This window comes from Lissotriton helveticus, chromosome 11, assembly GCF_964261635.1.
Source record: "Lissotriton helveticus chromosome 11, aLisHel1.1, whole genome shotgun sequence".
Classification (NCBI taxonomy): domain Eukaryota; kingdom Metazoa; phylum Chordata; class Amphibia; order Caudata; family Salamandridae; genus Lissotriton; species Lissotriton helveticus.
In genome coordinates this window covers 153,603,905-153,625,028 of record NC_136072.1, presented here as the reverse complement: position 1 = coordinate 153,625,028, position 21,124 = coordinate 153,603,905, and the positions used below count along the sequence as shown (strand labels likewise).

The window sequence follows — 21,124 nt, the reverse complement described above, 5'->3', positions numbered from 1 at the left end:
GACAGGGCCGTACCTCCCAATCCTATCTCTCTCAGACGGCAGAGAAGCAAATCGTGAGACACCGTTTCGAAGGCAGCGGATAAGTCCAATAGCACCAGAATCATCGACCCTCCACTGTCAAGCGTCATCCTGATGTTATTGGTGACAGCCAGTAGGGCGGATTCGGTGCTATGGTTGGGCCTAAAACCAGATTGTGAGGGATCTAGGCCATCCGCTGTCTCGATATAGTTTGAAAAGTGGGTGTTCACGTGCTTCTCTGTTAACTTGCCGATGTATGGCAAGAGAGAGATAGGTCGGAGATTAGATAGATCCGTCCAGGGTAGGGTCGCCTTCTTCCTGATTGGGTTTACTACTGCATGAGTTTAAATGCTCACCACGCAGTTCTCCCAGTTTTCCTGTAGTCTCTGTTGCCATATTTCTTGTTCTGTTAACTTTCTTTTTCTTTTCGATGTCTGTTCTTCTCCCCTCAGAAACAGTTCATCATCTGAAGGCCCTATTAAACCAATGAAGATAGTTAAAGGACAAGAACCAATGTTTGCTCCAGTCAAATCTTTATTTTCCAATAGACATGAGGACAGATTGTAAAAACACATTCTACACACAGTGTAATTTGATGGGTGTGTGCGAAATAAACTGCATACACATATACAGCCATGCAAACAACATCCAAAGATCCATCTCTTTGGTCACCACAGAGATGGACCTTTGGATGCGGCAAGAGCAGAACAAGGCCAGTCTGACGCCCAAAAGAGATACGCTGGGCGCTGCACTCGCCATCACTCTTCCTGCCACATCACACGTCTGGGCATGGCCCTGAACCAATTCAGAGGTAGGTACAATGTAGACAGGGAACAAATAGGTTCTCCGCATAGACTGAGTAACCGTATTCAACAACTTCCATGCAGGGCTCCGATGATAGCGTGATCAGTCCTACCCCTAAATTAGTGATGACAATTGATTTTATGTTATTTAGTCATATACTTCCTATATATTTCCTCAGAAGACCTTTTAATGCCCGTCAATGATGCCAGAAGTACATGGGTTGATGGCCGAGGCCATGTTGAAGTCAGCAGGTACCTGCATTTTCCCCCCAGGTGTCTCATGGGGTTCAATCAATACCAAAGTATTGGGTCCCAATCATTGAGTTTCTCATGCATGCAGACCCAGACTGGCAATGCTTGCGTTGACGTTTAGGCCTTTCCCTTGCCTGACTCGCCTATACACCACCTTCATGCTTGCTTACAAATCTAGGAGGATCAAATTGCACTTCGCGGATCTCAGGCACCATTTATATGCCAAGCATTGGCAAAGACAAAAGGCCTTTTTGCCAATGCTTGTTTGCTCTAAGTATTGACTTGACAATGCCCATAGATTTTCATCAAAAGCATAGGAAAAGCCAATACCAGCATCCAGCCAGCGTCCACTGTTTTTTTAATACCTGCAAGATGGCCAAAACATTTGCTTAAAAACGCAACGTGATGGCCAACTTGTTGTCCTTTCCAAAATATAACATCCTGTTCACCCATACATTTAACGTATCCATCTAAAAATCTATACATGCTGAGGCCTAATAGAAGACTTGTGGCAATGGGGAAAAAATGTGTTGTATCATTTGTAAAGTCCCATAACTTTGTGAAACATTTATTTTGTAGTGGATAGATTTGCCCTTTTAGCTTAAAACATGTGTTCTGAATCTATTGTGCCCCATGGCCAAGGTTGCACTGCTACTGAGAAGGAACCTTCTTGAATTAAAGGAAAGAGAAGTAAAATTAAAAAAGGCAACCATTATGAAATATCCATGTTCTAAAATAGGAATGCTTTTAATTTTACCTTCTCTGACTCTTGGGCAACGAAGCTGAGTTCCTTGTACATCATGTTCCTTTAATTTGTGCCAGGTGACATATTTGAATGTATCGCAAGGAAGCTGAAAGCAATACCAAGAAGATTTTTTTTTAATTCAGACACATACCAACAACAGTCAGAATGCAATATTAAAACTTAGAAAGTGGAAAATATATGCCTACGGTTCAGGAAAACAATGTAACACAAAATATGTTTAGGAGATTATGGAGCCTATTTACGAGATGGTTTGCATTGCCTTTCCACCACACAGCATGGTACATGAGCACCCCAAACCTTAAGTAAGATTTAAGAACACAAAAACCTTGGAGCTGGGGTTTGAACAAGGTCCTGCATATGTGTCCATATGTTAGGCTAGCAAGACAAGGAGTATGCAGTTCCTAGAGGGAGTCTACGTCCGCAGAAATTAGGGTTTCTCCTTTTAGGATCAAGGGCCCTCACACACCCCAATGGATGCCATGCTTTATTATCTACTTAAAGGTATAATTAATCAAAGAATGGTTGCTTAATACATAACACAAATATGGCAATTATTTCAATTGAAGAATAGCATGTAAGTTCAATGATGTTGGAACACAAAATTACACAGCACTCACTAGTAGATGCTTGCAAAAGTATTATATTAAATAAATCGAAGCTCATGAATATTTATAAGTATTTACATAGCTGTCAAAGCGAGATACAACAATTGAAGTGGCAAGAGATATGGTGATATTTGGTGCTCAGTGATAGTTGTGCAGTGCATATGTACAAGGTGAAATTGAAGAGATTAGGAGATGGTTAGAAAAACAAGGAAAAACAATGTCTCTGGTGACTAGCACATTTGCTAAATAATTTGGACCAAGAGATTTGGTGAGGCTGAACCTTGTATTATCGTCGACGTTTTGACCCTGACAAGGCTTTGATAAATTGTCATGGCGGGTCTTCTTCAGGACAAAAATGAGGGATGACAGCCCAGCATGGGGGTTGGCTCCCTTAGGGCGTCCCTCTCAGAGTGAAGGCTGTCAATGGATCTGCAATGGTCAGGGAAGCTCCAGCTGGTCTGTATACTGCGTTGGGAGGGGTCCTGTGACCTATATTGCTGAAGTAAGTAGCCCAAAAAGCGATAAATCAGCCAATTGGGCCAGGAGGAAGATGTACTTGAAATTGGGTCAGTCATAAATCTTGCTTTTATCTGCACTCTTCTTAGCATGCTTCATTATCAGGCAGCACCTTGTTGGGCGGAGGCTGCAGTGAGAATATATATATATATATTTATTTGTACACGATTAATTAAAATCTTTACAAAAATATAAAACACCAATGGAGACATTAAAACCAATTTGTAGTTAAAATTTAAAAAGAACAAAGTTTGCAGTGGTCAGATCAAGGTTGTCCTCAGGTACTAATGAAAAAATTCAAACGATATCAAGTCTTTTTCTTATTGAGTCAAAGAACATCACGACCTGGCAGTTAAATTTTGTGTCACTAGAGGTAAAGCATAGTTTGACTGCCTGCCTGCAGGTCCGAACAGCATATGACTTAAAGGATGGAAGCAGAAGGTTGCGCCTCAAGTCCCTCAGTCTAGGGCATATACAAATCACGTGGACAATGTCCTCTTTGCCGGACTTACACAGGCGACACTGTTGCGAGGCGGGTGTTCTCTCCCAGGGGGGCAGGTGCGGCAGTATCGGGATTACGCCAAGGCGTAATTTTAGAAGCTTTTCTTCGACTTGTATTTTCATCCCGATGTTAAGGTATGCTTGTGGCTGTATTTTACCACAATCACCCAGGGTTGTCCATCCGTGCGCTCTGTTTGCTAAGTCTTTCTTATCTTCGATCACTGAGATAATGCGTGCTGAGTTTTTAGCCAGTTTTTTAAAGGACTGGAGATCTATAGACGTTTCCCAGGTGTCAGAAAACCTAGGACTTCAATTGATTCAAAAAGATAGACTCTAGGCAACGAGGTGCGATGCCGTAATAACTCTTCCTATACGTTGGCATTTAGGGAGTCGGCCTCTGCATTGCGGATCTTGCGCCAGCTTGCTACGTACGCACTCCGCCTTTCTAAAGTTTGTTTGACAATCCCATATTCCAAACGAATCTGGGCAGGGGGAGACGTATGTAGGAAGGTTAAAAATAGCCCTATAAGAGTTGGCTATGACTGTGTCCAGCAGTACGGGATCCTTCCCGTGAAGTGATTCACTCCCACACGTGAGCGTTGGCTGTAGTTTCGGAAGCAGGATTTCAAGGAATGGTTTAAGTGTAAGATCGGGGAGTTTTGCCTTTAATGATTTTAATGCTAGATAAGTCATTGTGGCTTTCCCTCGGATGGAGTGGAGTTGAGGCCTAGAGTTGTTGTTTGAGTCCAAGAGGACACCCAGATATTTGTATGAGGCTACCCTGTCAAGTTTTTCTCCATTCAGGTATCAACAAGGATTCCTTTTTTTACTGTAATTAACCGTCATGGACTTTGACTTGTGAAGGTTTATTTGGAGGGCGTTCTTTGCTGAAAAGGCGTAAGTTGCGTTCAGGAGGTGCTGAAGGCCTATTTGGGAACGGCTTATCAGCACTAGATCGTCCGCGTATAACAGATTTGAAAGGGTAATTTTCCCTAACTTGGGTGCATGATTGCGGCATTTGTCAAGTTCTGCAGGCAGATCCGCTAGAAAAAGATTAAATAAGATGGGCGCTAGTAGGCAACCCTGTTTTAATCCATTTGTCGTCCTAATTGGCCTTGAGAGGTGTGTGCCTGCCCGAAGCTTGATTTTGATCCAGGTATTGGAGTGGAGCAGTATTAGGACGTCTAGGAGGCGCTACGGAATACCCCAATTGTATAGTTTCTGCCAAAGTTTGTTACGATCCACGTGATCGAAGGCGGCAGTATAATCAATGAACGTAAGGAATAAGGGTGACTTGGTTGCTTTTGCTGCACCCATCAGGAGGGACAGAGCCATGATGTTAGTAGTGGTCCCTTGGCCTTTACAGAAGCCCGTTTGGTTAAGAGGGATGATAGCATTTTCGGATGCCCATGATGATAGTTCCTCCAGGATAATACTGCAAAGTATTTTGCTTCTACGTCTAGCAAAGCAATAAGACGGTAACTATTTGGATGACTCTTGTTCCCATGTTTATAAATCGGACTTATGACGGACCCATGCCATGAATCAGGAAGCGTCAGAGTTAAACTTATGTTGTTAAATATTGGTGCCAGAGATACACTCCAGAAATCTGCATCTGATTTGTACAGCATAGATGGTATTCCATTCAGCCCTGGCGCTCCATTGGGTCTCCCTTTTGTTATTTTCCGTCTGATGTCTGCTGGGATAATTTTCATTGGACCTTACTCGACATCCTTTGTAGGTCTATCTTCCTTTTTAGGATGGTCAGGTTTCGTTGGCCTTATTCCATCACACTCCCGTGTTTTTTGTATGCTTACGACCTTGTGATGATTGAGTTGTTCCTCGTTTCCAGGCTTTGAGGTTTTTGTGCCAGGAGACATTATTACCGTGTCACCTGTGATGTCATCATCGTTGAAGTGTGATAATAGGTATTTTGACCATACTTCCTCATATATATATGAGTTTTACCCTAAATGGTCAGGGTTCTGTAACCTTTTTACCATTTGCCAGCACCTGGAGCTGTTTTTCTGCTTCCCCTCGTGGACAAGTTTTACCCAAAAATCGTCCTTTCTTTGCTTTTGGCTTTCCCATTTCATCCATTTGAGCTGTTTTTTTGCTTCCCGCAGAACTGTTTGCAGGCTGCGTTTTGCCTGGTCCTTTCGCATAAGTCTCAAGGTTTGGTTTATTATTCGTTTTTGTATTTTCATGTCCGGGGGTAAATGTTTCCAAGCTGAAGTCCCCTTTGTTTGGCCGGAATTTTTGGACATCGTGCATCTCATGTTCGCCATCATGGCATCGGTGAAGTTTTGCCAGACGTCCGACAGCTTAGTTGAAGACCCAGAGACTTGGGAAAAAAGGGTTTTCGCAGTGAGGCTGATGGGATAAATGTTGCCGGAGTTACACCGTAGTCGCTTTAAATTAGAACTGACTTCTGTGTCTGGGCCAGTGAGGGGCTCAATTGCCAGTTTCGAGTTGGATCTTATTTCGGCCACTAGAGGCAAGTGATCACTGAAGTCGCTCGCTTCTATTTTGAATGAAGAAACCCAACAAAACATATTCAGAGATACGAACATGTAGTCGAGGTGCGAGGTTTGTGAGTTAGTGTGGAAAGTGGCTACTGGGGAGCTCTTCTACCGCCTTGTGTTTCTGTTTGGGGTGAATATACGTGTTGATTATAATTGCTTCCTGGGGCTGCATTTTTAGCCCAAGTGAGAGCTTTACCACCTGGATGACACTTGGTGGAGATATATGAAAATCCATTGCCTCGATTTTGCCTATTGTCGATATAGAGGCGAGGAGCGTCAGCCCTCCTGATCTACGTCCAAAGATTTAATTTTTTTTTGCCGGATGAAGCAAGACGTGAACCCCTGGAGGTCGAATGTTTTGTCTTCCCAGGTTTCTTGTAATAATAGGAGGTCAAATGTGACTAGATATTGTAGAAATTCAGGGTCGTTCCTTTTGCTTTGTAGACCATTGATATTCCAGGAACAGATTCTTATATCCCTGCGCCTCGCTGAGGAATTGGAGAAAGTTTGCTCTTTTTGTCAGTTGTCTGCAGTCGTAGTGATGATTGTGCGCTGAATTGACTTCCAATTGAGGTCGGTTGTAAACAAGAGTTGACTGCCTTGGTTTTTATTTTGTCCAGGTCGGGGGCTTTTTGTGTTTCCAATGAAAGTGCCAGGTGAACTGAGGCTGCAGTGACCCATGGGTCCCACAGGGGAGCTCTTAGCTGGAGTTCTTTTCTTTTTGCCGATGTGAGTTAAGAGGTGTGGTGGGGCGTGTAGTGGTTGAATCGGAGTAGAAATGGCAAAAGGTGTGTCAATAAAAATAACTAAAGGAATCCAAAAGATTCTTTACTCACTGGGTTCCTTTGTTATGATTAAAATCCAAAAGTCCAGGAGAGAGCAGGATATGATGAACCTCTCAAGCCCTAGTTAATGTGTGTGAAAAGAATGGGGGCCAACATGTTTCATGCCTATTATTGTCCAGAGGAGCATAGCATTTCATCAGGACCAAAGAATCCTTATCTACTCATATAGGGATGATAGATTGGTGCATGGGGATAATACCATACTTTAAGTCAGGGTTATGTATAGTATACCTTCTGGGGGAGACCTAATTGTGAGGAATAAGGGCCCCAGTCGAATGGGCCAGGACGGACGCTCACTGGCATTCCGAAGGTCAGTTGGTGGTGCTCTTTGACTCGCCGACCTACCCCTCATCCTGCTGATACAGGAAGTAACTAGCGCTTGAGAGGTTCATCATATCCTGCGCTCACCTTGACTTTTGTTTTTTAATCATAACAATGGAATACGGTGAATAAAGAGTCTTTTGAATTCCTTTACTTATTTTTATTGATACACCCTTTCCACTTCTACTCAGATTCAACCACTACATGCCCCACCACCACCACACCTCATAACTCACATCAGCAAAAAAAAGAACTCACGCAAAGAGCCTCCCTGCAGCACCGGCCCAACGTAGAGCTGCCCGATGATGAAGCATGACATCCTTGGGGTGTATGAGGGCCGATGCTCCTAAAAGGAGAACCCCCCTTCCTGGTAGACATATACTCCCCCTTAGGAACTGCATACTATTTGTCTTGCTAGTAAGATTTATGAAGTCATGCAAGGGCACTTTGCGTGGCCCTGGGTGCCTCCATAAATCTGGAGCAAGGCAACGTAGCACAAATCGCTGTGTTGTCTTACTCTGCCCTGCAAAGGCATTCAATGGGCAATGTGTGGGTATTCCCACACACCTCCTATGGCTTTTGATGCATTCCCAGATTCAACAGAACTGGTAGACCTGGGAATGCACCAAAAAGATACGCCTTCCCTGGAGAGGAGTAAGGAGGAGAAATATTTGCATTTCTCCTCGTTACTTCCTATTTCTATGTGTGCTGCATAGAAAGAGGAAAATGCCTCTTAGGATTGTTTTTGTGCAGGAAGTTGCCCATTCCTGCACACAAACAATCCTGCAGGCACACTTGGACCATAGTGCAAGGGTGCCTACATTGGCACGAGGCTGCCAAAAGGGCGCCAGCTCAGGGGGAAACGCAAGAATATGCTGTACTGCCTTAAATACTGCAAATTCAAGCCCTTTCCATGTCACGTAGTGCAGCACAGCAAGGTGACTTGCTGTGCTGCATGCTGCACAGTGTGACTTTTCATAAATAGGCCCCACTGGGGCCGATTTAAAGTTTGGCAGTCTTCTGCAAAATGCCTGTGATGTAATAGCATCACCTCCGAAATACTGGGCGTGGTAACAAAATCTGGATATTCTTGCTAGTGCAGTTCTAAATGGTAATAGCTAAGGTTTGCTGCCCTCAATAGTTGTAAACATCTAAAGCAACAAAAAACGAGGGAAAACACAATGGCACTTACAACTGTCTAGAGCAAATGCAAGAAAAGTGATGTGAGTCTTGGATTTTGTGCGGCCTTGTGAACATTAGGGAGGTGCTTAGCAAGGAGAAGGGGGCAAAAAAAAAATGATGATAAGAGGCATGCACTTATCCCACTGAGTCATTACTGTCTCACTTTCACTCACTGGTTGCAGTCTATGTCTGGGGGAACCCACCTTTGTTGCTAATATGTGGTACAAGTGGTTTACTCAATGCTTGCATGCATTTTTTTTTTTTAATCACAAGAAACCTGCTTCAGTATCGTGTTTAGGGGCAGACAGGGCACATGCCCTTTTCAGCAAAACATAACACCCTGTGCTGGCTGCAGGCTTCAGTGAGGGAAGGTCAGCAGGGCATGGATTCAAAGCTACCTCTCAGTTGCAGCCGGCATGATTTGCGGGTGGTAGGCTCACGCGGCTATGCAGGGGGTTAGTTAGTTAAAAAAAATTCAAACATACCTTACCGGATCCACACCGACTTAGCTCCTGGCCGGGTCCCGCGTTTTCCTGCTGCTCTCCGAGTCCTAAACAGGAAGCAGCCACAGGCAACCTCCCTCCCCTCCCCTAAGCCAATCACAATGCTGCAATGGCAGCATTGTAATTGGTGGGGACGGCGCACAGCCGGGGACCTATGGAGAGGCCATTTTCCCTATGTAGGCTGCATGCATCCTACATAGAGAAAAGGCAGAGTGCACATGACTGGTTTGGTCAGCCCAGAGGGCCGACCAAACAGTCAGGGTGCACAGCATCGGGCACTCCACCCGACCTGCCCACACGCCCCCCTTACCAGGCATCCCCTTCTGCTTTCTCGCAGTGCGAGAAGCAGAAGCATAAAATGGTATTTAAAATACCATTTTATGTTTCTCCTTCTTGCACTGCAAGAAAGTAGTGGAGTGACGCTCCTCCACCCCTGCTACCACTCCATTGGGCTGCTTGTTGCCTTCACACTCTAGAGTACACCTTCACCAAAAAAGGTCCATGCAGGACTTCAGCTTTCACCAACTAGGGCTTCGTCCAGGGCACTATAGGGTACCACCCCCTTTGGAATAGGTTTGGGGAGACTAATGAAGATCTACCCTTTGAGGGCGCGCCCAACAGGTGAACACAAGGAGCACCAATATACATTTATGAGATGCAAGGCCTCACAAACAATTGCTAAAAAGCAATAATAACAGTTGGATCTTTGGGGACAAAGGCAAAATGAAGGAATGCCAGGCACATGTTGACAGAGACATTCATCATTACTTGGAGATACTGGGGGGCTGAGACCAGAAGAGAGAGAAGAATCAACATGGAAGAGTGGTGTAGGGTCACTTTCACAGATTTCTATTTGAGACCATCACAGTTTCAACAGTAGGTATACACAGAAGAAACATGATATCCAGCAGGCTGCCATAATGGCTGTTCCATGTGGTGTAGTCTACAGAGGCCCTACCATCAGGAACAACACATTCTGTTGCACTGAGAAGAACACAGACCTATTGTCTTTTTGGTGGATATCCTGTTACCACACTCTTCTCTGTCAGGATCATCTACCCCTACAGCATACCGTAATTGTTTTCTGAGTATTTGTTAAATATATAAAATAGCTAAAGTAGTTAACTTCATTCCAATACTGGAAATTCCATTATTAGAATGGTAATGTAGCTTCTGCAATCCAGGGTGGAGGCTAGTTGATTGTACCACAAAGTTTTGCTCTGTTGTGCTTTGAAAGTCACTTCTGACTATTGGTCTCTTTGAAAACGAAAAAACTCGGAGAACGGAGAGCCTTCAAGGGTGGTAGAACTCTACCAGAGACAGAGCGCATGGTTAAAGAACTGGTAGAAAAGCTCCAGTTAGTTTTGCTTGATAGAGGAAGAGCTGTGTGTCTTCATTCTAATTCTCTTCTTCACAGACTCTAGTAGCTTGCTCTCCCATGCTCACCCATCACATGGAGAGACATAGGGTGTTAGAAATGGTATTCCTGGTTGGCTGAGGTATGCACCCAAGCCAGGCAGGTACTACCACTCTATTCAGGGTAAGCTAGATACACAACATGATAACCTGCGATCACCCTCTGGTAGCTTGGCATAGAGCAGTCAGGCTTATCGACAAAGGCAATGTGTAAAGTATTTGTGCAACATTCACACACAGTAACACAGTGAATACACCACACAAAAATACACCACACAGATATAACCAGCCTGGGCGAAGGCAAATGGTAGCAGAGTGTATTTCATTGCCATGGGCATAGGTCATTTAACCTGTACATCTGTGGGGTGTCACCTAGAGGCACTCCGTCGTAAAATGTTGTTCAGTCCCCATAACTGGGGGCACTGAATTTATCATTTATGCGGCATGTGTGGTTAGCGTCTGTGTACAGTGTAAAGGCTGCTGGATTACACAAAGTGCTGCAGTACGATGGTCTCTAGTCTAGAGCACAAATCATCTGCTCCAGTAGAATATATATATATATTAGTTAGCCCTGTTGACATGTCAACCAAACAATTAGTCACATTTTACAAAAGGTGGTAAATGTTTCTACAGCTCGAACCCTAATTTTCTTGCCACATCCGGTCTTAGTCGTTTTACAGGAACAATCCTCCATAGCCACAATGCAGTCATATTACACCAATTAAATGTAAAGAGGCACACTGAGGGAAAGATACTGATGTTGTTTTTTGTATGCATTGCAGCCATTAAAGTACATATTATTAACATATCTACCCAAACAAGAAGTAAAGTTGTGCCAAACAGCCCTTTTACTCTGTCACTACAAACAAATAGAACCTTTCATGCAGGAAAGGTTCTATTTGGTTGCGTCACTGCATTGAACAAAAACAATGTTACACTATAATAGTAACTTGTGTTATAAAAATGTTCCAGGCTACACTTTTGCAAAGCAGGTATACTTTTTACTCAATTTACTGATACTTTATTTATCCACTTAGGCATAAATTGTTTCTTGTGACTTGCATGTCACATTAGATGTCAGTGCGAATATCTTAACCCACTGAGCCATCTTGCTAGCATATACATGATGATAATGATATTATTAACACATTTAGCACATTCTACCCAGTAGAGAGAGAAAATTGCATGGGGTATAACTCTTACAACACCAACAAGCCACACAAGCGTCAACTTAATATTAGACTTCAATGTGGCACCTATCATTGTTATAAACAAAAATGAAAATACTGTAACTCAAATATAAATGTTGCTTTTTCATTTTTCATATAATAAAAACTGTTGAGTCACTCAAACCCATACATTAAGAGACCCATTGTCTTTGTCTATTATCAGTGCAAATTATTATCATTGTCTCTTGAACTAATGTCTCTGTTACACGATGCATACACAAGTTGCAACAAATGTAGAGATAAACCCATTTATATGTGCATCTCTGTGGCTGTCATCCTTCATGTGTTTTGTCTCATATGGTAGGTGGTGTATGTAGGAAGGTATTTGATTATTTTCTATTTTCTAGAGATTTTGATGTTGATTATTCTCCCTGTGGCAAACTAAGTACACAATTACCTATGTTGTAGTGCCTCAATCAAATACTTCTACAAAGGTGTCATCAAAATCTGACAATTACTATAAAGTGGGATCAGTTCAGTACATTACTGAAGCACTTAACATTACATCTGCCCGCCCAATTTAGATGGGCAGAAATGTAAACATTTTTTTTATTGTCCTCCACCACGAGGTAAATCCTAACGCAGAGAGACAGTAAAATTGTAATAATGCTCGTCTCGCCATGGGAAATAACTTCCATGGCAAAGGGAGCCTTATTTTTTTCAGTTTGAGAAAGAACATTCCATTTTGGGATATTTTTTTCTAAATAAAAAAAAATAAAACTGTTTGGTGCGGAATTGTGTCTTATTGATGTAAACCAGCACCAAATAGAATTGAAGGAACCGCTGTGTTGGCAGTTCCTGCCAATGCTTTATAAAGACTGCCAGCAGTTTAGAGGTCATTTATAAATTGGGAGGTCAGGACCTCCAATAAGATGACAGAAGTATTTACTCTATTGCCTTGGCGGAACAATGGCCTACCACCAAAATATAAATCAGGCCTTATGTTGGAAAATAGCCTTCTTTGAAGGGTCACTCCAAACTTTTTGCCTTCTTCCTCTTCATTTTCTGACCTTTGTTTTGTTTGCTTTAGGACTCTGGGCACTTTACCACTGCTGACCAATGCTAATGTCCACATGCTCCCTCCTCTAAACATGGTATAATTGGTTTAGACCTGGTTGGCATATTTGATATACTTGTAAGTCGTTTGTAAAGTGGTATACCATATACTGTAAATGCTACTAGTGGGCCTACAGCCCCAATTGTGCCACCCACAGAAGTAGCATTTCAAACCTTTCTGAAGACTGCTACTGCAATGCCGGTGTGCAGTTTACTGCCACTTTGACTTTGCATTTAAAACTACTTGCCAAGTCATAAACTCTTCTTTTATTACATATAACTCCCCCCTAAGGTAGGCCCTAGGTAGCCCAAAGGACAGGGATCTATGTAAGTGAAGGGTAGGACATGTGCGTTTATGTTTTGCATGTCCTGGTAGTGACAAACAGTCTGTTTTGTTTTTACCTACTGTGATGCACACCCATCTCATAGGCCAGCATTAGGAATTTCTTAATATACTTTTAGATTTTAAATTGTAAATCCTGACCAAAGAGGAGTAGAGTTGGACTTGGTCCTTTTTGGCAGGTTCACCCCTGAACTTTTTACCCTAAGCTCTGACATGGTGGTAGTGATTTTAGCCCAGTGTAAAGTGCGTGCTCACTCTGTGGTACATTTGGAAGGTTGGCATGCCCTTCCACAGGAATGCATGGGGATTCCCTGATCAGTGTGTGTCAGTGGTAATTCCTGTTATGAGAGGAGCTATGTGGTCAACTCTGGTATATCTGAAATCGTGTGAATAAATGCTGCGCACTATTGTGTGCAGATTTATTGTGGTTATTTTAGAAATGCCACTTTTAGAAGTTGGCATTTCTGTGTTCTCTGTGTCTGCCTGCATGATGTGAATTGCATGTCTGGCTTGTGAGTGACAGGAGCTGTGAGGTGTGGGTGGCTCCAGGAGCCAGGGGGGTCTGCCCAGTGGTGAATAGAGAGATCTGCATGCAGATGGGAGGGAGGAGTTGCAGCTGGGACCTGAATAGGGGCATAATTCACCGACGTTACATGTCACGAACTCGTGAAGGTATTGGAGAACACTCTGATAATAGAACTATGTGGGAGATTACAAGATAGACATGTGGAATTTGTGGTGAAGGTAGCAAGCTTACAAGTGGTGTGTTGAAGACATTGGATAACTAAACAGACAGGAGTATGATACTTTATTGAGGAACCTACTCTACGTGGGATAACAAATGGCTGGGTTTTCTAGAAGCGCTAAATAAGAGTGAACTGGAACAGACTTAGTAGGGATTTTTTACTGTTTTTTTACGTCTAATTTCTATTGAGAGTTGGAATTTTCTATGCAATGTGATGTAACATTATGTGGATGCAAGAATAACAGATAAGCCCTGAAGAAGTCAATTGCCAAATAAGGGGCAAGACGAAGCACGTGTTGGCTGCTTGATTTTCTAAAATGGAGCTGTATACGTTGGAACAATAAATGGAACACTTATGAACTGATCTGAAGTGGTCTACATTGGAACAAGAAGTGGGACACTTGATTTCTAAAGAATAAATTTGCAATACAGTGTTTACTGATTGAGTGCTCGGAGGGCAATCTTGTAAACTGAATAGGATTGTGCCTTCACTCCACAATGCTGGATCCACCCCCTGTGGTGCGTCTGATCCCTGAGCCCCCACCTGACAAAGGTGCGAGGAGCTAAGCAGAACAAACTGCTCCAAAGCTCCCCTGCACCAGTTGCATCTGGTTCTCCCATGCCCTGCACTCTTACACAAATGGATTTAATGGTATAAATATAGGGGCTGTGACCCCATGAAGATGTTCAGTTCTTGGATGCTGTTCCTGCTGGGGCGTGCTGCTGCTGGGGCCCAGGGGGGCTGCCATGAGGGTTTACCTGCCTGGGCCCTGCCTTGCCCCTGGATGCCCTAAAGACTCTTTGGGAGCCTTCTGCTTTGCTTTTCATCCCATGATCTACAGGACTTTTTATGCAGCCTTTCAGCGCACTGGGCGTGCTTTAATTTACTCCCCCCCCCCCCCGAGGAGGAGAGCCTGGGGGCTGCGCAGCGCTGCGCTACAGCCCCTTTAGTAGGGAATCCCCACCATAGGGATTCCCCTCGTGATTCCTACAGCGGCGGGTGCCCACCACGCATTTTTCGTTATTTCACGGGTGCCCACCCCACTGTTATGCCGCTGCTACTTTAATTCTGAACGCGGTGCCCACCCCGCTTATTTTTCTTTATTTAATCGAGCAGGTGCCCACCCTGCATCTTCACTTTTAATTTTAATTAATGCGCAGGGGCCCACCCCGCGTCTTTGCTTTTATTGAGATAGCCGGTGCCCACCCCGCTCTCCTGTTATTATTTCCGTGGGTGCCCACCCCGAGTTTCATCATTGTGGCCTGGGCCGCCGAAGGAATCTTCTCCCGGCCACAGCAGCGCGACCAGGAAGCCAGGCACGTCTGCCTGGCCTGGGCGGAGCCTGCGGCCGGAAACAGGAAGACGAGGGCCTCGCAGATTCCATCTCCAAGTCCCGGTGTCGAGAAGGGGCACCAGGTGAAGATACACCTCAACCTGAAGCGAAGCATTGTGTGGGGGGGCTCCCATGAGTGAGGGGAGCCCCGGAGACTGAGTCCCGCCCACAGTTCCCAAAGAGGAGACGGCGCCTGCGCAGAGAGCAGCCTGGTGAGTACGGGCTGAATCCTACGGTGGTTGGGGGGGTGCTGTCAGGGCATATTCTCGGTGCCCGCCTCTGTGCCCTGTCGGTGCTTTGGTCCCCTGAGCGGCCCGCTTGCTAGAGGGCCGCTCCAACGTGGACACCATTTGATTTTAAAGTCCCCTTGGGGGCTTGGGGGCATTAGTTGTTTACAGAGCCCTGTGTGGCTCCAATGTTTTGTATAATTACTTTCAGAGCCCTGTGTGGCTCCAACGTTTGATATAATTACTTTCAGAGCCCCGTGTGGCTCCTACGCAGGGGACACATTTGTTTTAAGGGCCATTGAGAGCCCATGCCACATTTTAATATTTCCAGCTGCCCAGCCAGTAGTGGGCAGCGGCACCGTTAGGGTTATTCTTTCTTTGGGGGACATGTCTTCTAAGCTAGGAGTGAGATGCACTCCTTCGCCCAAATCCATTCACAGCTGCTCAGCACTTAGTGCCAGCTGCTGCGTTTGGGCCTACGCAGAGTGCACACTCTTGACTTTCGCTGCATAGGCAGCGCGCCCTGACTTTTGGACATAGGGCATTTGAGCCCCTTAGAGATGGCCAGATGGCCATGGTGACTATTAGGTTTGTAGGGTGCCAGGCCCTAGTGTGATTTATGTAGTGCTAGGAAATGTAATTTACACAGTATGTTTTATGCACAGTGATTTACACCTCTAGATGTGACTTAATGATTATGAGGTTTTGCATACTGTGTTCTGTTCTAGTTATTCTCTACTGTGGTTTAGGTGTAAGTTATTCCCTACTGCGGTTCATGTTAGTACGTTTATTTCCTAATGCAAGTTATGTTTAGGAGGTTATGGTCTTCTATGTTTAGGCTTATGAGGTTGGCAGAGAATATATTTCTCGCCTGATGTAATACTGTGCAAGATATGATTTATGTTACAGGATAATGCTGAGTATAGTGTGCCAGTAATTACTGGTTGTGCTCTACGTTTATGATATGTTCTTACTTTTACTATTTTTACCAAGTGATGATTCTGACAGTGACCCACGTGGCCCTGTCATGTGTATATAATCCCCTTGTAAATATTGCCCAGCGCCAGTTGGCTCAGTGTATATTATGTGATTACCATCTAATGTGTTTTATGATAATACAAAGGCTATTTTTATGTATAACCTTGTGTGGAGTTCATTTTGTGGTGTGCCTAGTATGTTGTTGCTGTGTGTGTTGCGCAAATGCTTTACACATCGCCACCAGGATAAGCCTGACTGCTCGTGCCAAACTACTGAGGGGGTGAGCAGGGTGTAACTCCCTTTCCCTGACTAGAGTGGTGGTCTCTGCCTGGCTTTGGCGCAAGCCTTAGCCAACCAGAGATCCCATTTAGGTTTCAAACTGTAATTCCTGATCAAAGAGGAGTAGCTTTTTCATGTTTCATATGTTTGGAATGGTAATGACAAATACTCCTTAGTGGACATTTCTCTGTGCTGATAACTCTCTGTGCTTTGCAACCTGTCTGCACTACATGTCTGGGCTGGGTGACAGCTATACTTTGAGCAAACCCTCTAGAAAGCCACAAACACAGGAAGGTGAGACTAGTCTGCATTCTGAGAACTCATCTGCATTCACCTGCATTCTGGTGGGTCTTCATGGGCAAAGAGGAATGGGAGGGGCTGACTCTCAGCACTTCAATAGGTAGTGTCCTGTCCACACCCAAAACAATGTTTTAACCACCCCCCTCCCCCCATGTTTTGCCTGGCAGACAGGCCTGGGTTGAAACTGATCATTCTGCCCTTCAAAGAGTACATCAGAAGCTACCCATTTATCAAAGGTACTTTTGGGTATAAGTACTGGGTCTCCGATCCCCTAAAATCAGACACTTCTGGATCTTGAACTGAACCTCTGTCAGAAGGACTGCTGAGCTGCTCAAAGGTCTCAACTGGACTGCTATTCTGCTTGTTATCCTGCTGCCTGCTGCTCCCTGGCTCAGCTGGAAGGAGAGCAGGACTCTGCCTTCCCTCCAAGTGATCTCCAAGGGCGTGCTGGCTTGCCTTCTGTTCTTCTAAAGTCTAAGGGACACAATAGACTTCCTACAATTCTGTTGGTGCTGCTGGACTCCGCTGTGAGTCATGCCCTTGCCTGAGATGCCCGCTCCAAGTTCTGGGCCTCAGAAGTTGGGTCTGCAGCTGCTTTCAACATGTACAGTTCCTGGGCCCCTGAAATGAAGCTTCTGGGCTCTTTGCGACCACTAATGGGCCCGCTTGGACTGGGACTGCGCCTGCTCACTCAAAGGATCAGCGCAAGCCGCCGCAGCATTATTTCCTCAAACAGTGAGCAGCAACGTAAGCGAACACAATGTCAGGTCTGCAATGCCCAGACAACTCTTAGCTCTTGCAGGATCATTGCTAGCGATGATCTACCTGCTCCCGTCTCCCCTCGCACGGGGTATTTCGCTCAGCTTCAGAAGGTAAAACTTCAGTGGGACCAGTTCAGCACTGATTCCTAATTGCACTCTATAGCGGTCAGCGCGAACTTTGGATTTACCCCAGTCTAGCATGGCCTAACGTAACCTTATAGCGGTAGTGACTTCTAAGCACTGTTTTTGGTTTATTCTTTGAAAAATTTATAATCCTGGTTCTACTTATTTGGTTTTGTCATTTTGGTCTTGTTTTATTCATAAAAATATGATTTATATCTCAGGAACAAGGGCTAAACATTGGGTGACCCCATCATAAGAGAATAGTTAAGGGAATACCAAGAAAAATAAAATAAGCCCAACCTTGACCCAAGGGAGCCCACCCCTGGGGCCTTATGTACTTTGTAATGAGAGGGGCCCACATGGCCCCTGAGCCATTGCAGGCCCCAGGGAACACACTCTAAAACCAAACGTCCCCCCTTCTCAGAGCCTCTAAAGGCCCTGGAAACCCAACCTCGGAGCCAAAAATGATCAAAATGGCACAGGCGCACAGCCTGCCCCTTGCCAAGCCTCTACAGGCCTGTGTAGCCCACCTCGAGGCCGATTACATTATGATGGGGGGGCCTGCAGGCCCCCTCCCTGAGCCATTAATAGCCTCTGGGACTCCATCCCCCAGGCTGACTCAGATGCTATGTCTCTGGGAGCCCACTCCTGGGACATAGTGTTTTCTCTGCCCGGACTGGTGCAGGTAAGGAAACCAGTTTTGTTCTCACTTGGTGGGGGGATTTTCAAAATTCACGCCAAGCGGGAGCAAACACCAAGTTCACTCCCAGCAGGTTGAGAGCTTCAAAAGTGTATAACATGTTCTATTCCTCTACACACCTATGGTGCGTTAGGAGCACATGTGTTTTGTAAACACTTACACCCATTAGCTGGACCCAAGATCTAGGAAAGTATGTAGAGAAGTAATATGGTACTTACTTGCCAATATGTAAACTCTAAAACAAACAAACTGATTTATTGGCTGATATCATCGGTGATGTCATCAATTATACTATTTAAGATGTCATCAGTGTTGTCATAAATGATGTCATAGAACTGTCATGAGCAATGGCATATGTGAGATCATAAGGAGTGCATGTTGGGGACGCAAATTATAGTTAACGTTGTTACCTATAAAAGGTGAATTTCTGTGGTTTTTTTAGTTTAAAGCTTAAATGTTGTCATTAGCAGATTCAACTAAGTATGACGTTAGTTTAACCTTCGGTTTTTTCAGTGATATATATATATATATATATTTTCTGCAAGCTCCACACGGCGAGAGTTCCACAGCATCAAGTAGCTGATATCCACAGGTAATTACCAAGAAAGTGCTTTATTGATACACCATTGTGCAGAGCATGGAAGGTCTACACGTTTCGGCTCTCCGCCTTCAACTGGACCATCTAGTTTAACCTTTGGTTTTTCACTGATATATAACCGCTCCAAATTCCTCCTAAATGAGCAAAGTTACCCAATGAAGATAGCACTCATGGGGGCAGGTTCCGAAGTTTATTTGACGGACCACAGGCACAGTCTTGTTTCGGCATCCGCCTTTGTCGATGTTAGCCAGAAAATGCCAAAACCATCATATTTAAACATCATTGACCTAACATTTCCAGGTGGCAACATAAAGAAAGGACTACCCACAAGGACCGGGTGAAATATGACATCGCTAAAAGTGCCGCCATCTTGATCCTATTTCATAGCCTAGTGACAGCAGTGCAAACGTTATAAAATAAATACATGGCGAACATAATCCTACCCTGAATGGGTTGGTTACCAAACAGTATTCAGAACAGGCTTTCTCAATTTCAAAAAATGAAATCATTGGTTCATATTCAATCTCCCTAATATTGAGCACATAACATAATATTATTTTTTCTATCGCCTGTAAACAAATGCATGCAACAGAATATGCCGCTGATATAAACGGTCATATTTAAACCAACTCACTTAACTGAATCTTATGAAAGAGACAGCATGCTTGCAAACATGAAGATTAAAATAGAATTTCTAGTGCAAAATTAAACACATCAGAAAAGCTGTTTGATAGTTGTGGCAAGAAGATATTAGATTCAGTTTAATACAAGTTTTTTTTTTATAAAGGTGCATTAGGAACATATAAAGATTGTAACTTTTTATGATTACCCACGGGGAACAAAAAATAAACATTTTGTCATAAATATCTACTTTCTTCTTGTCAATATACAGCTAGAAAAAGAGCGCAGAAAGAAAAGCAATACTTTGTTTTTTATCATTTAAGTAGCTGCTTTAATTATGCTTTGTGACCTGACCTGCCTTTTTTCTTGGCTGCTGGCTCTGGCAGCAGGCAATTAGATGTTATTACTCAGCTGTAATAAGTTACTACAGTTAAGTTCTTTTTAATTAGGTACTCGATGCGTCACAAGTCGTCAATTATAAAAAAAAGTTAGAGAAGGGGGTTTTTATGCTGGGATTGCAGAATCCTATAGGTTGTAATATAAAAATCGAAGTCTGTTTGAGATGCTTTTATATACATTTTTATCCTGAGGTTAAACTGAAAACAACGCCTTAGAACTTCTGAAAGTTATTGGCACTTTTCCATATACTTTTCAATGTATATTTTGTACCACTCACAATAGTGCTGATATACCTACAGAACTTATGCTGTTGACAAACAAATATAGTCTAAATAGATGAACCTGAATCAATTAGCAAATTATTTTGAATAGCTACAGCAAGTCTGAGCTAGATGCAATAAAACGGACTCTGAATAAATGCTGCCACTACTGAAGCCATGTTCATTGGCCCAGATAAGCCCTGAGCTGTGCCTTTCAACAACTGTATTATACTATACCAAGGTGAAGAATTTTGACCTCCAATAATATTGAATCCTAGTCTGCTTCAACAACCACTGAATTTTAAGGCAAGTATGTAATTGCTATTCTTAACTCCACCTTCACTTACCTTTGAAAAGAATTGTTCTGTATGGAAATATAGGTTGTGTGGGGAGATTGTGGCAGAGGATGGAGCCAATGAGGATGATCTTACTTCAAAATAGGTAATATTGTCTTGGAGGTAAGTATTAGATTTGGAGGTCTCTAGTTGGCCCAGGTAGGTACTTAAGACAAATAGGGACCCTTGCTTTTAGTCGGGGTAAGGGGGTACACTCCTAAAATAACCCCTGCTCACCCCCTTGGTAGCTTGGCACGAGCAGATAGGCTTATCTCAGAGGCCGTGTGTAAAGCATTTGTGAACAAATACAGTAATCAAGTGACAACACTACAGATGGACACCACAAAGGTTTTACATTAAATATAAGTATTCTTTATATAGATTTAACACAAGACCACAAATGACAAAAATCCACAATACTGTACTTGAAATGGTAGGTTTAGCTTAGTTCTCTTTAGATCTTAAAAATACGACACTTTGAGTCAATGTACCTTACGATGCGTCACGCTTCCACAACGAAAGTGTTGCAGAGATGGAAATGCAGCAAAAATCCGGTGTAAAGAAATAAAGACGTCAAGTTCTT

The 21,124-nt window shown here is 43.7% G+C and overlaps 1 pseudogene across 1 annotated transcript in view; it reads right to left on the bottom strand.

The window, feature by feature from the left end:
- The window catches only part of LOC144791880 (uncharacterized), a 53,337-nt pseudogene that overhangs the window by 18,165 nt on the left and 14,048 nt on the right, over window positions 1–21,124 (bottom strand). Inside the window, exons 2-3 of the transcript XR_013602488.1 lie at window positions 1,831–1,924; window positions 375–493 (exon numbers count right to left, since the gene is read on the bottom strand). The product of XR_013602488.1 is annotated as an uncharacterized LOC144791880 (transcript). The remainder of the gene's footprint in view (window positions 1–374; window positions 494–1,830; window positions 1,925–21,124) is intronic.